Raw genomic sequence first — 19,644 nt, 5'->3', positions numbered from 1 at the left:
GTTACTTTTTTTTCTCTTCCTAGGAAGTGACTTCGTCATGTAGCTTGGTGCGTCAGGAAAAATCGTAGGAATGGCATCATTTGTAAGCAACGGCCGCTCTCGTTCAATTTCCACGAGCTCACCGGTCACTGTTGTTTGGAATTTCCGCTTAATAAATTGGGGTTCAAAGTGCCTCTCACAGACAACGCTGCCTGCGTCTAGTGGCCTGTCAACTCTTTTTATATTCCTGGACCACAATTCACGGCGATCGGGCTCCACGGGCACCCGAAAAAGCGACCTTTTTTCTTTGCATGATCGCAGTCCGCTGTTGCAGAGCGGCACAAAGCAAGAGCTGACCCTCTTATCCCGGCGCCTTTCCGTCATTTCGTGCACAAATCACACTCCTGAGACTTTTCTCACACACTGTGTTGAATCTCCAACGATAAAACGATGCGCGCAACGGCTGTAAGTTTCTTGCACCAGAACGACGAAGCAGATACGCAGCCGCAGACGACAATAGGCCGAGGTGGCAGATCAGTTCGACAAGTATCGTCTGTTACATCGCCTGTGAGGATTTTTATTCATTTATAACACTAAAGAGTCTTATATATCCATTTTATTGCATCAAGTTTCATAAAACATGTCAAATAACGGGAAAGAGCACTCTTCGGAACAATCAAAGTGAAAAGTAGCCCGCGTGTCGTCTGCTACCAACCCGCGGAGCAAGCAGGCACACCAAGCGGCACAGCGCCGGCGGGCCGTCGTCTGGGAACTCCTGTTGCAGCCAGCTCCACCTACAATTTTTCATCGCAAAAGGGACCCTCGCGTTCCATTGGTTTTCTCCCCGGACGACACACCTCTACCTTCTAGTACACCATACCCATGCCTTCATGGCGGCCATGCAGGATGCAGCCTCGGGCCGCGATTGACCTTGGGTTCCCGTGCAATGCGTGTGCGAGTGATTCGATAGTCAGTTGTGCCGCGATAGTGTGGTGGTTAGCGATAGCGTTGGTTACACGAAAAGTCACGATTCCGCTCATGAGTGTGACAACCAAATCTGCAATTCAACCCCAGCCTCCGCGCACACCTATAGTATACGAGCGAGTGCGAGTCGGTCATGGCACAAAGGTTGCAACGTGAGCGCAGTGGTCCGCTTGACAGCAGGAACTACTGCATCATTAGCAAACTGTTGCCCTCTGAACACAAAGTAATACCTCGACGCCAAGTGTACTTGAGTGCAGCACAGTTCGATCTACCTACCGCCAGACGCGTATGAAGTAGCCGCCGCAGATCGGCTGATTGCCAGCCGCCGCGCTCTGACGTCAGACGTGAGTTGTTTTGCTGGGTGTGAAACATTTAGCGCACGAGAAAGCCAGCGCTAAATCTGTGTACGCGTGAACCATTTCTCCAAAGAAAGTATTCGGTTTCTGTACTCAACCACGTATTAGAGGGCACCTACCAGACAAAGTCATGGATGCGGTGCGCGTGCACTTGGGTCGACATCCGCGGCGGCAGCCAAATGCAGCGTCGGACTTATGCCGTTCGCCGCCGCGGTTTCATCCTCCGCGGATTCGAAGTGCTCGAGGGTAGGAAGAGCGCCACCACTTAATGTGAGTGCGAATAATATTATACCTGTTGACGCCACTACCGATAATCGGTCTGAAACGCAGCAGACGACGTGCGCTGGTGTTTCTTTTTTCTTCTTCTTCGAGATGCGGGCGCAAAGAGCATGCGCTGGCACGGTGGCCACCGACATGGCGGTTTTCAGTGTTGCCAGGCGGAGAAATCGCCCGCTAAACTTTTCATTGAATACCGCCTATACGTGTCGCCACTCTGTACGGCGGACGCGTGAATCAAGGGACCCTAGGCTGCAGGGCGGTCTGTGATGTCATTGCGGACCACAAAAACACACGATTTAGAGGGGAAATCAAACTTTTAACTTAAATTGATTAATTTCCCGGTGAACAAACCGTCGTTTGCATTCGGACAAGCGCTGGGGGCACTATAAAACACGAAATCTTTCGAATAACACAAGCCTCACACTGGAAGCTGCTGGAAGTTCATAGTCTGGCAGGGAAAGTTTTTTAAGCGTACACTCACCTGAAGTGTGTCCCAGAAGAATTACAACAAAACATTTTCCCGAAGCCGCGTGTGTCCGAGCTGGGAGCCATAAGTTGCACACCTCTTTCTTGAGACGACGCCACTTCTGCCACCTCGATTAAATTCTGAAGGCGTCATTTCACCAATACACTGTTCACACTAAAATCGCTACAGTGAACGAGAAGCCACCGCTGAGAGCGAAACGAACTTTCCAGTTTTCTTTCACACACACTACCAGCGTTATCGCTGCTGACAGTAAACCTACTGTAGTCGCTGGCACAGCTAACGACAGACGTCGACACGGAAGGATGGTTTCAGCTAAATGTAATACCACAAAAGAGGAAACGGTTTGAAACACAGCTAGAGCGCATTCCCGGTGCAACACGGCTTCCTGGCATGGAGGGTTCCCGGCATTCACTGGCCCCCAGATTTGAAAATTCGAAAATAATCAGTAAGTTGCATCTCAATTTCTTCCACATTTAAATTTAAAAAAGATTAGCAAACTAATTGCAGAATTCATAATAATTTTCTACGGCTTTATTAGCAAAACCTACTCTTTTTGTGTGCGGTCCTAAAAAACACCGCCTTCACGATATTCCCTTCCCCACGCATAAGCTTCGCAAATCGGCCACAGCTTCGCACTTGTTTTGTTGTGTAAAGCAGTCGCCTGTGGCGCTAGTATCTTACCCCCTTTTTGGCGCGGTTGTTTGAATGTGGAATAACGAGCTGCAATGATTGATAGCGGTTCTAATCAGGAAACACTGTTCAGACTGGATTTTGCCCTACCTGATAAGCATCCGTGTAAGTGTGACGCCGGCATTCAACGAAAGATTTATGCCGGTGTGCAGTCAGTTCGTTAGCAGCATAGTGCGAGTATATCAGTGCTTTGCTATAAAACAAAAAAAACTTTGCTATAAAATGTGTCAACATTATACCAACGCTGCCTATTTGAAGATGAAACAAGGGTACATATAGACGTTCAGTTTGTTTTAAGGAATAAAGAGTTTTCGCGCCTGAAAGTGGATCAGCTTGAGAAAGCAGCTTGTCTCGATTAAAACGAACAGCGACTGCTTTCGTACGGGTACGCCGTTGCAGCGCAGCGCGTAAGGTGAAATATACTTTGCAAAATGTTTGTGTGGGCGTGTGTGTAGAGAAGGGGAAGCACTCTGCACTACCTCTGCACCAGGCCAGAATTCTTACGCAATATGCATACGTGTCGAACAATTTCAGAGCTTGCCTATTGGCCACTATTGCAAAACGCATCTAACATGCTCAAAATAGGGCAAAATTATTTTATAGAGCACCGCCCAGGCCTAAGCGACGCGCAGGCGGAGATTTGGAAGAATAATTGTGCGGTAAGTCGGCAAGCTTTACGCCAATTCACTCCGTACGCGTGCGAGCGAGTACATGTGATAGCAATCACTTACCCCCTACCTACATGCAGAGCGCCGATATCGATTATAGGCTACTGTATCGCGATTCCAGTGCTTTGGGGACGTAATGATTTGGAGTAGATGCACCTAGCACTGAAGGTGTCAGCCAAAAGATTGCGTGCAAATGCCTCCTACGTGCAAATCACCGAGATTCTAACTGCGCCAGCGCTGCGCTCCTCTCACGACAAAAGCAAACGTGCAGCGAACTTTCGCAAAGGCGTAGCGACGACTTGAGCAATACGTAGCGGTGCGCGTAGTTTGTCAAAGCACGCACCCTGGGATCCAAAGCAAGCGCAATGCCTGAGAGCCTGAGACGCCACAGCAGGACTGCTTTCAAATGGGCGCCGCCATTTTGGCTACAGCTTCAGTGGAAGTGACGTCGTTGACATCACGATGCTGGGGCGCTATTTAGGGGGGGTCGGCCTGGTTCCTTACGGGGTATGGTTTGGGAATACGCTGCCGGGCGCTTACGGAAGGGGGTGTGGTTTGACCTCTAGCGCGCAAGGGCAAAACTGGTCACCCCGCGAATACTGCTCGAGGTAGCGTAGAGTAAAAACCAAAACCAAAACGCTTAGACGAGCCACGGCATGAGGGAATAAGCGCTTTGTACGACAGATAGTGTCGCCTTGTCGCTGAAACTGACCAAGATCAAGCAGCCGCAACCTTCACTCCCACATGTTCAGCCACACAAGCGTAGATGGCGTCTGTTATTTCTGTGTCAGGGCAATTTAAAACCATCTTGGCTAACCTTCGGTAACTGGAAAGCAGAAATTGTAAACGCAGCAACTCCCTTCTAAAACGCTCATTCGGCGTCAAAGTAACGCTATCGCGTCCAACATGTCACTGCAACTTTTTCTGATGCAAAAATAACTGTCGGACGGTCTTCTTCATCCTGATCGATAGCAACGTGGTGTTGGAATTGCGCCTAACTTCATTAGCTTGGGCAGACGTTAGTGGGACTTCTTCTGTGGAAATAACAATGGGACACGCGGCGTTATCACGCGCATTTGGAGGCTGCTGTGAGCGGCCTCTGATTCTGATGCGCATGCTTCCGTTCCATCACCTATGTGACGCCCGGCCGCCGGTAATGGCCGCGTTTTTCAGTTTAGGTTCCCAAAACACCAATCTTCACGAGCTGTTTGCGTCGCGCGCATTCACGCTTGAAACGCAGTATATTTGCATGTCGCACTCTTTTTATTGGCCCTGTTGGATGGCCTTATTTTTACGCCGTCGAAAATTTGAGTGCAGTTGGCCTTTAGGGAAAAGCTTCAGTATTACAAGCAGCGGGACTGCATGCTTTGTTAGGCAAGCGGATGTTGGATTAGCCGCAACGATGTTGTTTTAGCCCACTCCCTCCTCTGCTTCGTTTTAAGTGGATTGTCTTCGTCGTACGCAATCCCAGTAGGCTACTTCTTCACTAAACGTCCAACGGGTAGACAGCTTCCCGAGCTAGTACTCTTTGTGATGAAAAAAGGAAAAAAACCTGTGGTTGCCGCATAGTGCAACTTGTCACCGACCACCACCGAGTCAAAATGAAGATGCTGGACCAGGGCACTCTGGCGTTTGAAGTAGAACTCCCGTGCGACTGTAACAAATCTGTACTCCTAAGTTTCGACTCCTGCGATGTGCTGAAGAATGAAGAACGCACGCTCATGACGTAGGACCTAAGGGGAAAATTTAGGTATCTTACCTAAAGTATGTGTATGACCTGCAGGAGAACCTGACGGTGAAACCGGTCCGTTATCTACACCGAAAGCCCGTCCATACGAATAATATCGAAAAGATGAACGTGAGAAGTGCCATTCAAGTTCTGCCTCCGGCTGTGACCGCTGCCTTGTAACACCTAAAAGAACAAGCCAGGCACACATGCAGCCCATTGTTCGCAACTGCAGGCCACACCATCACATTCATGAGGAACTTCTATCAGGGGTTCATACTTCTGGACATGAGCAATACAACCCGGCACCTGCGCCAAAAGTTCCCCGATGTCCGGCACTACGGCGATGCTGACTATGACAGGCTTGAGTGGCTGGAGGTTACCATGCCTATGTTCTTGGAAGATGTTAAAAGAAGTTGCGGCGATCCAAGCGAGTTCCTCACGAAGGACACGTATGAGGAATTTTCTATCACCACCTACTCTAGTGTTTCCTGCATAAGGTACCTTCTGAAAACCGATAGCTTCCTGTTCGTGCATATACCGAATAGAGAAACGGAGCGAGAGCCCGTTGTCTTACCAATTGAGCTACGAGCACACGCAGATACAGGGGAGACAGACGGTGTATTCACCGAGCACAGCTGTGGGTTTACCCCCTGCGTTCTCGCTGAATGCCACGTGATAGCGTCACGCGACCTCTCGCGCCTCTGTGCGCTCCGTCCACGGCACGTGTGGCGGCCGTGTGCACCAGTGGTTTGTCCAGGTAGACCTGGAAAAGTTTGGACTCGTGTGCAATACCGATACCAAACAACCGACTACCATACGTGGAATGTGCTTTGAGTTAACTTTCACGAATAATATAACTGCGCTGAAAACGCAAAGTCTGAGTGCGTATCACACCGGTCATCAGTCCGTTCTGAACATTGTGCTGAAGTGAAATAATAAATAACGTGTTACAGGTACAGTGTAACGTGTGAATAACGCAACCGGGCCGTAGGCACCCGTGGTAGGTGGTGTATAAAGCGTCGCTTTCGAAACGCCCTCCACAGGGTGAATTGGCCCGCACTTTTTTGGAACGCAGTGCATAACGCAGAAAAGTCTTGCGAAAAGAAATATGCTCGGTTGTGGAATGCAGGCACAGAATTGTTTACAAAATCCCGCAGTCTTGTCAGGACGTTGCATTGACGATCACCTGCGTGACTACGAGAACTTTCTCAAAGGGTCATGCTGACAGTCAGCTTGCTGTGCATTGGAAAAAAAAAAGAAGAAAGGGCACGCGTGACCCACGAGGCTTTCTGTATCGCACAATGCTGCGACGAGTGTATTCGTATGCCCAGTGTCTCGCGTGAACGGAAAAGGGATCGCATATCTTTCGAGTTGATACGGGTTTCCTACCATCATTGTGTGCTTTAAGAATTCGTACAGCACCGTCGCCTTCTTCTATTTGTTATTTATTGTTGCGTAGATTTGACTCTTTCGTACAAAGGTTGCGCCCTAATGCAATAAAAAAGATGTGGTTGATAGTCAGTGCACATGTTTGTCTCCTCCTTTCTCGTGTCCCGTCTTCGGGCTGTTGTAATCGCTTAGTTCGTTTTTTTTATTTTGCCACCCTCTGATTGGCTAGGTAGCGCACAAAATAGGCGTCGCTGAAGGAACGACGGGCATTGTGTTGCTGGAACTACGTGCATCGCCTCCCTTCTTAGGCAAGCCGGCGGTCGTCCAGGCAGCTGGTGGCAGCGGTGGCGACGGAAGGGAGCGTATACGTCGGCGTTGGTCTTGGCGTCGGATTTGGTGAGAGCACGGTTTTATTATTATTATTATTAGAGTACCCTCAGGGCCTTTACGGCGTTACAGAGGGGGTGGGTACAGTGCATGAAAACAGGTAACAGTGTAGAAGTACAGGCAGTATGTAAACACAAGCATATTTCCGGAAACCAGGTTACTGCATTACATGTACAGAAAATGCATTCTTGAATGATGCCGGATCTTCAATGGACACAATGTGGTGGGGAAGGTGGTTCCATTCCTCAGACATTTCGGGGAGAAATGAATCTGAGAATGCGTTGGTGCGGCCAGATGGAACGTTGTTGCCTTGACCGGATGGTCGATGCGGGATGATATGTACAGGTCCGCGCAGAAGTAAACGGAGCACGGGAGCGGTGGCCGAACTGCATCGCTGCGCCGCGTATGGGCGCCGACGGGAACCATGGAGCGCCGGTCAAAGAGTGTGTTCGCACCGCCCCCGCTGCCCTATCTGATATGTTTAATCGCCGCTCTGCTGGCGTGTCATGCTCGGCGAGACGTTGTTCAAAAGGCAGCGCTAGGCTATAAAGGGGCGTTGGTTGCATTGCCGCTCGCAGGCATCAGCGGCGACCGAATCCGCTGCTCATGAGCTGGACGAAGCTGCGCGCGCCCGGAAACGTGCCTTGTTGCGCGCTGTAAAGGGCGGCATAAAAGTGTAGGCCGCTGCGGTTTGGCATAGCATGTCATTGCGATATAATTAATTGTAAGCCGGCAACAAAATTTCCATGTACAATATAGAAAGCACATTCACAGACATTTTCATTGTTCGTGAAAAAAATCTCGCTTACGAGATTTCTTTTTAATTTTGGGTTTCTCCCAAGGTATTGCTGCCGGTCAGTCCAGGTCTGCACTGAAGAAAGGTAAATACAAAAAAGTCCATGCGGTGGAAATTCCGTATTAGAGAACACCATAAAGAATAGTACAATCGTTTCCTGCTATTACAGCGAGCCTCATAGGGCGCATATTTCGTTGTTTCATTAACCCTTTTGCTCCGGTTGACGAGGATAGCCGCCATAAGATTTTGTACCAAATTAACTGATTAAGAGTATGGTCGCCATCGGTTATGACGACTATACTCGTCATCGGGTATTTTTGGGCCTTGACGGCGCTTTTCTGCAAGACTTTCAAGTCATGCGGTGAAGCCATCTTTCAATTTAATACGGAGTTTAATTTAAATCTGCAACACTTTCTTAACTAATATAACGTGCTCGTTAAAAATAAGAACGTCGGTTTTAATGCCACCACAAAATATGCGCCCTATGAGACCCACTGTAATAGCAGGAAACGATTGTACTTATTCTTTACGGTGTTCTCTAATACGGAATTTCCACCGCATGGACATTTGTTTATTTCCCTTTCTTCAGAGCAGACTTGGACTGACCGGCAGCAATAACTTGGGACAAACCCAAAATTAAAGAAGAAATCTCATAAGCGAGATTTTTTTCCCAAACAACGAAAATTCCTGTGACTGTGCTTTCTATATTGCACATGGAAATTTTATTGCCGGCTTACAATTAATTATATCGCAATGACATGCTATGCCAAACCGCAGCGGCCTACACTTTTATGCCGCCCTTTACAGCGCGCAACAAGGCACGTTTCCGGGCGCGCGCAGCTTCGTCCAGCTCATGAGCAGCGGATTCGGTCGCCGCTGATGCCTGCGACCGGCAATGCAACCAGCGCCCCTGTATAGCCCAGCGCTGCCTTTTGAAGACCGTCTCGCCGAGCATGACACGCCAGCAGAGCGGCGATTAAACATATCAGATAGGGCGGCGGGGGCAGTGCGAACACACTCTTTGACCGGCGCTCCATGGTTCCCGTCGGCGCCCATACGCGGCGCAGCGATGCAGTTCGGCCACCGCTCCCGTGCTCCGTTTACTTCTGCGCGGACCTGTACGTGGGCCGTAAGAAAAGGTCGCGTCTTATAGATGGGTTATGGAAATAGATTTTGTGAAACAGAGAGAGTCGTGAAATTTTTCTGCGATGGTGCAAGCTTGGTAGAACCAGGTTATTTTTCATTAGTGAAACACTGGAGGTACGGGAGTAGTCGGAAAGTATAAATCGAGCTGAGCGGTTTTGTACAGATTCCAGAAGAGAAATTAGGTTTTGTTGTGCAGGGTCCCAGATTGCCGAGGCATACTCTAGTTTAAGGCGAATTAGTGTCCGATAAAGTGTTAACCTGAGGGGGGATGGATCATGAGAGAAATTACGGCGAATATATCCTAAGGAACGGTTTGCGCTGCTGCAGACATAATTAATGTGTGTGTGCCATGTTAAGTCATTGCTGATATGAACACCAAGATACTTGTAGGATGTAACGTATTCGAGAGTGGCTCCAGTAATTTTGTAATTAAAGGGCTGCTGGGAATAACGTTTGCGCGTAATGGTCATGCTTTTGCATTTGTTTGTGTTAAGTATCATGTGCCATTTGCTGCACCATTGAGAGACAGTGTCGAGGTCGGCGTGTAAATTAAAGTTGTCCGTTCAGTCACAAATTTCGCGAAAATACGCAATCATCAGCGAATAATTTTATGGAGGAATTTATACCATTAGGAAGGTCGTTAATAAATATTAAAAATAGCAGAGGACCTAACTCCGAACCCTGTGGTACACCGGATTTAACATCAGTAGGGGGAGAATTGCATTCGTTAGCAGTCACGAATTAGGTGCGATTGGTCAAAAAGCATTCTATCCACTTAAACACATTAGGGTCAATGTTTAGGGTACTGAGCTTAAGAAGTAATAATTGATGAGACACTTTGCCAAACGCTTTTTGAAAATCTACAAAGACGCAGTCTACAGATGAACCGCGATCCAGAGCTGATGCAACGTCGTGTGTGAATGTTAGAAGCTGAGTTTCGCATGAGTAATTTTTCCGAAAGCCATGTTGAAATGGGCTGAAAAAGGAGTTGGATTCCAGGAATGATAGAAGGTTAGAATAAATGACGTGCTCTAAAAGTTTACAGGAAATAGACGTTAACGATATTAGGCAGTTTTAGCATATCGTTACGGTGTTTGCGTTACCGTTTACCGTGTTGCCGGAAGCGCTGACGACGGTGAAGCCTGTGCCGGTAAGTTGCCGTTCGCGGCAACTCTCGCGCTGCGCAGTCTTCTCCCGCAAACACGGTAAACGGTAATGTAAACACGGTAACGATATGCTAAAACTGCCTATTGGCCGGTAATTTAAAGGAGAGCTTTGGATACCGGATTTGAAAACACGGACGACCTTCCCCACCTTCCAATCAATTGGCACAGCACATCACTGAAGGGATTGAAAAAAGATGTGTGGCAGGATTATTGACGAATGAACTTCGGTGTTTTTTAAGAGCTTGGGATTAATTTCGTCTACGCCACAACTGGAAGGTTTAAGGTCATGAATCAGCTTCATAATTCCAACAGGATCTACTACAATAGCATCCATTGGGAAAAAAGTTGTAATCGCATAATTGCAGCACAACATCCGCAGGACAATTCGAAAACGACTTGGCGAATACTTGATTCAGAACGCGACAACATTCGTCACTGCGCATGACCTGGTTGTCAGCATATCTAAGAGATATAAGTTCTTTTTTATTAGGTCTAATTGTCTTCCAAAACATTTTTGGGTTACTTTGGAGAAGCGAGGGGAGAGTGTTTGTAAAAAAGACGTCCTTTGCTTTTTTTATGGCTGCACGATAAGCGTCGGAAATATTTTTGTAAGCAAACCAGCGGGATGTCTCATTTTTGCGTTTGGCTACACGAAATGAGCGTTTCTTTAGGTTTTGCAGTCGTTTTAAATCAGATGTGAACCAAGGTGAGCGTTGCTTGCCAGAAATAACAACTGAAGGAATATATTTGTTAGTCAAAAACGTAACTTTTTCTTTAAACAAGTGCCAACTGTGTTCAACCGTGCGATCAAAAAAGCCTACCATGTAGGCATCGATAAAACATTCGAGTTCTGTATTAATTGAAGCGTAGTCTCCTTTGGCGTAATTTCTTATTGCTTTGCTGTGTGTTAGCCGGCGCGAAACCTCAGCTTCTAAGGTAAAATGAATGAAACAATGAGCGCTTAAACCAGGAAGGAAAATTAGGAGTCGCACAAGATCTGGAACATTTCTCAGGACCAGATCTCGTATGTTAGCGGACGTCGGACCCACTCTGGTGTTTGTCAACTAGCTGAGTCAAATTAAAGTCGAGACACATGTTAAAAAATGTAGTACTATCTCCTGATAGATTACTGTAAGCAGAGCAGGGCACTGACCAGTTTATTTTGGGGAAGTTAAAGTCCCCGAGCAAGAACAACGGCGCATGTGGAAATTTCAAGACCAGGTTGTTAAGAACGTCATGTATTTTGTCACAAAAGTCAGATGTAGCATTGGGCGGACGATAACAGGCGCAAAACAGGGCGTTTTGATTATTTAAGTGTATCGAAACACAGATAATTTCTAAGACTGAATTTGTTATCACCATACTGGAAGTGAGACAATCGGCTGCAGCGATCAATACACCGCCACCAGGTTGATTACAACGATCAGCTCGGTATACAAAGTAATTTTTATCGCAACAAAACAATTCCGAGTTTGCCTACTATGTCTGCAGCGCAGTCATCAAAAAGGGAAAACAAGGCATCGCGCTTGTTAGTGACGCTACGCACATTTGAAAATAAGACTGACAGGTACTTGTCGTTATTTTTTGGGCGCGGGTCAGATGTTAGGATGACACGGTATCTGAACCCCCGGACGTATCATCGATCTGCCTTGGCTTGTTCGTTTCCAGTTCGCATATGCTATCGGTAGCAGGAGAGTAGACATAGCACTTTTAAGTGCGAATGCACTTTATAAGCGACCCCAAACGTTCCACCGCCGGCGGCGGCGGCGGCGTCCGCAGTCCTCCTCTCCCTAGCAACGGCGTGGAGCGGATAGGAGCATCGGTAGCAACGGCGCGGTGACGTCACTTCACCACGGGGTGTGCGACTTACGCCCTGAGCACCCTCCTCTCTTTCCGTCAACTACCCAAGTAGAGCAATAGGAGACGCTGCTGTCCAGGCCCTCTCACTTACCCAGCTTCAGCGAATGGACAGAAAACATGCCGCGCGGACTGCATATGGGCCCCACAGAATAAGGAATCACTCCCCAGGGCTGCACTCTAGGCCGTTCAGAAATCTGAAAAGAAGTATTTCTTCCTCCTGCTCCTCCTCCTTCGTCTCTGCCGCATATCTCGTCGCGTCCGTCCACGGCGCCCAGACGGAGAAGTCAGATCGTCTAACACCGGGTTGGAGCTTAATTTAATTTTATAAAAAAAAGTTTCCACTCTTGTGCTACACCAATACAACTCAACCAAACACCGTTCATGCATCATGCACTGATTTAACCTTACCAAGAATATCTCTTTGAAGTAATAAATGGTGTGCTTAAGTGCATTTCACTTCTTTCTGGTTTTACTATTTGTAGAGCGATGTTAGTGAATTTAGGTGACGTCGCATGGGTAGTCGTTACGGGTGCCGTTTAGTGCTTTGCTTTCCAACCACATTCACGGGGTGAATTGGCGCGATTTTTTTTTTTTTTGAATTCAAGATGCTGTTTCTTCATTTGGATGAGGAGAACTTTACAATAATTGGCCGACATTTACCAGGAATGAACTTGCCTAACCTGTGGGCGCGAGATATTCGGTCGTCGCTAGTAGTCAAGTTTAAGTTCAATACGGAATTCAGAACTGCACAAACCTTTTCTTGTGGTTGTGCCCACGTCTCGGAAGAGATGTCTGCAAGGCAATGAAATATTAAATTCTCCCTTCGTGAACGATCTTAAAAGTCATCTAGCCATTGGTTCAGCGCCATTACTTGTGGTTGATAATTTTGCGTGGGCAGCCCTTCGGGGCAGCTGACATGTTTTTCAACTTCCGAAAGCCTATTATCGAGATCCGTAATCTGTTGCTCAAGGGATGATTGCGCCTCTTTCACTTCATTAATAGACTCCATCAGTTCATCGTGCTTTACATCTATCTTGTTATGCAATGACTTAATAAGGGAAAGCAGCTTGTTGTAGTGTTTGTCAGGAACATCTTTTGGGGGGCCGGGGTTTGATTGAATATCGCCAGACATGATCAGCAGTTTTACAACATGAACACATTCGCTTGTCACAGCAATCATTACACAAGGGCATGGAAGCAGCAGCAAGCAAACATTGTTTCATCTTTTGCTATAAAGGGAAGGAGCAGAACCCACCTGCACAAGAAAAGCGAAAGGGTTGCTGTAGACTCGCATTGTTGCTGCACTTCCATGCCCACTGAAGGCTATCCTCGGGTCCCAGCTGTTTAAGTAGAGCTGCGGTGATGCGTCGGTCATTTTGGATGACGGCGGTGCGCAGAGGGCCGGGGAGTCGTTCCACAAAAACGGTTGCTGCGCTTGGCAGTCCGGAGTGTTTACTGCAGAATGCAACGCCTGGAAGCCTTTGCCGCCGAGTTGCGCAGTTGGCTGCAGTGTCTTAGCCGGGAGCGGAAGAATTTTCCACGAGGCAAGGAAGGTCAAAATCTGCACAACAAAAGCGAAAGGGTCGCTGTAGATGCGCATCGTTGCTGCACTTCCATGCCCACTGATATCGGCTTGTTTGACTTCATGTGAGCACTAACGCAATTTGCTTGGTAGTCGAGGATTTTTGACTTTTCTAGATATAAGCAGTACATCTAAGAGCGGAACTTTTGTTATCTGCAGTCATGATGGAGACGTCGGTAACAAAACCCAACCTAATGTTGCTCACCGAAGGGCTAGGTATCACACGGAGAGAGCCCACGCGGGAGACAGACGGTGCACTCACCGAGCACATCTGCGGGTTTACCCCCTGCGCTCTCGCTGAATGCCATGTGATAGCGTCACGCTACCTTTCGCGCCGCTGTGCGCTCCGCTCACGGCACGTGTGGCGGCCGTGTGCGCTCCTTGTGCATGCGCTAGGATGCGGTTATATCAATCAATCAATCAATCAATCAATCTTTATTTTTGACATTCATGGGTACAAATGCCAGGAGCACAGACAAAAAGCCATTTAGACAGGCTTGACGAGGTCTGTGCCCCCTAATTTGAGAGTACATGATACAGAAAACATTTTTCAAAGCTACAAAAATAAAACTAGAAAAATGTACAAGACGTTTAACAGCAACATCCAACATGATCCGGTTTTCGTCCGTAACAATGAATTACAGTCACAGTCACGCAAGAAAAATACACTTTGTATTCCAAACTAAATACATGAGGCACTCAAAACAATCGTGAAATATGCATTGAATACAGTTTTGCAAAATAAATAGACGCTGACAATAAATGACGGTCACAGTCACACAATCACAGTCATACAAGGAAAATACGCTTTGTATACCACACAAAATAAATAAATGAGGCAGTCAAAACAATCCCAGAATATACATTTAAAACAGTTTTGTAGAAATAAACACTGACAACAAAGAAGTTCAGTCACACGATAGCCTGTTTAGTAATGATGGCAATGAGTACTGAAGCGATTGTTTTCCGTAGTTTGTTCGCGGTAAAGGAATGTGTCATTTTTCAAAATGGCGTGTTGGATAGCTGGGGCAATTCAGAGTCAACTTAGATAGCGAAGCTATGAAGTTGTTATGTTGTTTCATTCCTATCTGATATCGTTTAAGCAAAGTGTCGTTGTACCGATGATGAATTTCGCGGACGCCCAGAGATTTAAAAAGAGGTGGGGTATGTGCGTCATGCGCAACATTTGAAATCGCACGCACCGCTTTCTTCTGTATTCGTTCAAGCCTTGTAATGTTAACAATCGTGGTGTTCCCCCATACTAAGAAGCAGTAGCTAAGGTGTGAAAGAAATAAAGACTTGTAAATGAGTAGTTTAATGGTGGTGGGCAAGACGAATCGCAACCTGACAAGAATTCCGGCAACACGTGCAACCCTGCTTGAAACTAAGTCAGTATGTTCTGTCCAATTAAGGTGCTCTTCAAATATAATTCCCAGGCTTTTTACAGAAGCAACAATCTCTATTTTCGATGCACCAATAAGCAGGTCCCCATCCATACTGTAGTTCTGATTTTTGGCCCTAAACATAACTGCTTTTGTCTTTGTGCTGTTGATAGTCAAGGAATTAAGCATGCTCCACTCGTTAAGGGTCGCTAGAACACTGTTGGCTTTAGTTAGTAGTTCTGTGGCATTACGAGAAATAAAAAACAAAGTAGTGTCGTCGGCGTAGATAACAAACTTTGTAGAGCTGTCAACATTTACTACGTCATTTATATAGATATTAAATAATAACGGCCCAAGAATGCTGCCTTGTGGTACACCCGACGTGATTTGTTTGATTTCGGAAACTGCATTGTCGATAACGACCTTCTGGCGCCGAAACGAAAGGTAACTTTTTATTATGTTTAAGTATACGCCTCTAAATCCATAGTGTTCCAGCTTATTTAAGAGTGTTAAGTGGTTTATGCGGTCGAACGCCTTTGAAAAATCAATAAAAATGCCCAGTGTTAAGAATTTTTCTTCTATGGAACGCAAAATTATTTCCTTTTGGGTTAGCAGTGCCGATTCGCTTGATAAACCTTTGCGAAAACCAAACTGTGAAGGTGTTATTATGCTGTGCTTTTCACAGAACGAGGTCATTCTTTCCTTTATTGCTCTCTCTAATCCTTTTGAAAAAATTGGTAGAACTGATATTGGCCTATAATTGGATAAGTTGTTTTTGTCTCCCCCCTTGAACAGAACAGCCACCTTTGCTGTTTGCATGCGTGCGGGAAAGATACCATGTGAAAAGGCAAGGTTATAAACGTGCTCTAGGGCGGCGCTGATAATATCTATAGTGTACTTTACCGGGCCAATCTGTATGTCGTCAATGTCCCGAGCTTTACTATTTTTAAAAGAAAGATAGGTATGGGTGATTTCGGCACAGTGTGTCGGTAATAAAAATGCGCTGTTACTGTTTGGGGATGGCATATATTTCCCATATTGCGCATTGGATGCGCTGTTATTAAGGGAAACAAAAAAGTTATTGAATGCGTTTGCCAGTGCTGTCCCAGACGTTGGCGTTCCATTTAGTGCAAGTTCTTTGATTTGAATTTGCTCCCGTTCCCGCCCGAGAACGCTGTTAATTCTTTTCCACAAAATATCGCTCCGTTGCATAGTTTCCACACTAAATAAATTACTTATATACCTGCGTTTAGCTTGTCTCAAGACAGCTGTAACATTGTTGCGAAATTTTTCAAATGCGCGCAGGTCGCTTGGGTCTCTCGTTTGCAGGAATCGTCGGTATAGATTGTCTTTTTGTTTAATCAATTGTAATGAGTGACATGTTATCCATGGTTTTCGGCTTTTCTTGGGGCGCAATGTTTTGGTCTCGAAATTTTTATTGTATATTCTAAGGAAAATTGACATGAAGGCGTCATAGGCAGCGTCAGGCTCACTTTTATTGTAAACTGCTTCCCAGTTCACTAGTGACAGCTCGTTGCGGAAAAGTTCTAATGTGATTGGGTTTATATCTTGATAGCTAATTCTGGGGGGGTTTTTTGGAGTGATCACTCACTTCGGCTCCTATAACGCCGGACTGAAGCATTTCTGCGTCCAGATTGGTAATGAACACATCAATTAAGGTTGCCGATGTTTCAGTTATACGAGTTGGGGAGGTAACAGCGTTAATGCAGGCATTTGAATCCAGTAAAGTCGTAAGCTCGCACTGTGACGAAGTTTTGTTTAGCATGTTAATATTTACGTCACCACCCAACACAAGTTTGAAGGAATTATCGTTTACCCATCCCAGGAAGTTATTCAAGAAAGCTAGGAATTTAGGAATATTACCGCAAGGTGGACGATATAAAACAGAGACGACGTATTGTGTGCACATAACTGTTAATACTTCAAAGTCATCATTATTTTGGCAGAATTCCTCAACTAAGTCACATTTCGCATCGTTTCTAGTCATTACCAGAATCCCGCCTCCTTTTTTAGTGGGGCGGTTGAGGTAATGCGTTGTGTAACCTGGTTGTTTCCAAACTTCGTCGTCGTTCTGATACCATGTTTCTGTGAGCATTATTACGTCAAAGGAAAATCTAAAACAGGAAATAAAATTACCGAGATTTTCTTCCTTGTTACGAGCAGACTGTGCGTTTATGTGTAGGAAAGAGGTTGATGGTTTGTTCGTTTCATAAAGTTTAGACACATCATCACTGCAAAATGTTTTTTCTGCCATTTTAGCCGGGTAATGGTGCCACTGGAATTATTCAGCAGAAGCCTACTGCATTTTGTCGAGATCGCGAGTGCAAGTCACACGTAACGAGCGCGTTGTGTCGCTTTTCCGTGCGTAGATTTTCCCTTCTTTGGTCCAGGCGTATTTCCATCCCTTTTCATGCTTCTTTGCAACAACTTGACCAAGCAGCTTTTTCACTGCTGGGCACAAGTGTTCATTGACGTATATTGGAGATACGTCTGAAGCACCGAGCTGGGAGGTGTCAACACGCTTCTTGCGTGCCTTTTCCAGTACGACATTACGTTTTGTGCGTGACGTAAACTGGACAACAACGTTCGGGCATCCTTCATCCCTTCTGGGGAACGATGGCACACGTCTATGTCAGCTGAGGTCATTGGTTCCTCGATGACATTGCCTAGCTTTTTCAGGAGGTCAGGAAGGTTTTCATTTTCATCAAACGGAATGCCTTTGATCTCGATGTTGCGGTTACGTGAATACTGCTCTATATCAATCATGCGTTTCTCTTTGTCAGTTACAGATTGCTGCAGTGCTTGGCATTGCGCTGAAAGAGAGGCATTTTCTTTTTTTAAGCCCACGTTTTCTTTTTCAATTTTCGTACAGCGCGTTGCCATTTTGTCAAATTGTTCACTGAAAAAGTCTATAGAGAGCTTAAGTTCTTTGAAGTCTTTTCGGAGCTCCTTTTCCATGACGCTACGCATCTCTCGCATCTCTTGTCTTAGATCCTTGATGAGCTTTGAGAGCTCTGGCGGCAACTCAAAAGACGGCATGTGGACACTTCACTTGGCACTTCGCTTGGCAGCAGCGGCAACAAGATAGAAAGAAAAAAGCGGTAAAAATAAAGAAAACCAACCTGTGTTGGAAAAATGCGTTGCTTAGAAAGTTGTCGGTTGTGGCCGCTGCTGCCAAATGAGCTCCACGCAGGTCCACCAGGGCTTTTCTAGCCGGCTTGCTCGTCTATCGGCCAGTCGGCGTTGCAGTGGTTGCGACGTCACTGGTCAGTCACGTGCGGTGAAGCAGTTCCCTGGTTGGACGCTGCACCCTTCAACTTATCAGCCAGGCGACGAGACACGTGCACTAATGCAGAGATGGCCCGGCGATGAAATCGCCGAGAGCGGCCAAGCAGCACTTCACAGCTGGACCTGTGTTGGAAAAATGCGTTGCTTAGAAAGCTGTCGGTTGTGGCCGCTGCGGCCAAATGAATATTATTATATATAAATATAAATATAAAAGGAATCTCACAACGCATGGCATCGCACTTCTCTTTCGTCTCTGCCACCGATCCCGTCGCCTCTGTCGGAAGCGATGGAAACAGAAGTGAGATCGTCTAACACCGGGTTTGAGTTTCCTTCATTTTGCAAAAAAAGTGTCCACTCATGTGCTACACCGATACAACTCAACCAACCACCGTTCATAAATCCTGCATTCATTTAACCTTAACAAAGAACATGCAAGAAAGGGTATGGTTAAGTGCATTTCACTTGTCTCTGGTTTCATCTTTTGTAGAGCCACGTGTGTGAATTCAAGTGACGTTGCATGGGTAATCACTGTGGGTGTCGTTTACAGCTTCGTTTTCAAACCACCTTCGTAGGGTGGATTGGCGGGCATTTTTTGCCCGCAGGGATCGTTTTTGCTTACGTCGATGAAACCGTTGGGGGGGGGGGGGGGTGGTAGAGGTATACAGCTTTGCTGTAAAAAAAATTGGCCGCGTATCTGCTTCTTTCGTTGCAAATGTCGTCAAAAGACGATAGTCTTTATCGACTTTTGCCAAGTAAATGCCTCCCTTCGCTTTACCGCTCACCTCTCATGTTGTTCCTCTTGCGTCGCGCTCCTCCCAAGGTAAAGACAGTAAAGACACCAAACGTTTGCTTAAATCATTTTAAATTTCCCGCGTTCCACTGCTCCAAACCGTCAGCGTTTGGAGCAGTGGAGTACGGCGAAGACGCGCGTTAATCGAGGCACCCTACTTCAACGTTTATAGAACCGCGTTTCCCTACTCCACGTGCGTTGCAAGCAGAACGTGGAAACTATCTAGTGGAACCTTGCGTAACTGTTGCCGGTTGATTTCTTAAAATGGCGCCAGAAGCTATAGTGGCGCTGGCGACAGCAGGCGACGGCGGAGTGAATTCTTTTCCTGCAGTTGATGAAGTATTTAATTTGGCAAAAGTCAAAAGCATGTTTGAATTTTTATAAAGGAACACTGCAAATATCACTTCTGTATTGATTTGTTGTCTCATATTTGCGTAATGTCTTGTTCTTCTTCAACAATGTTGAAAAGTCTGAACATTACACCGGACCAAGACGGGTAGATTTAGCTGTGACTATGTAAGACTATTCCGTAGGCATTGTTTTGCTTTGGCCGGGTGGCTGAATCGAGTCACAGACAGACAGACGGACAGACATACAGACAGACCAAAATTTCTGGGTTTAAGTAGCCCAAGAAAGACTATCGTCTTTAAAATGCCTGCAGTATG

Source organism: Haemaphysalis longicornis, unplaced genomic scaffold, assembly GCF_048455015.1.
Source record: "Haemaphysalis longicornis isolate Haplotype H1 unplaced genomic scaffold, Haemaphysalis longicornis Haplotype H1 scaffold_7, whole genome shotgun sequence".
Classification (NCBI taxonomy): domain Eukaryota; kingdom Metazoa; phylum Arthropoda; class Arachnida; order Ixodida; family Ixodidae; genus Haemaphysalis; species Haemaphysalis longicornis.
The sequence above is the reverse complement of the archived record's forward strand: the minus strand, read 5'-3'. Positions refer to the sequence as shown.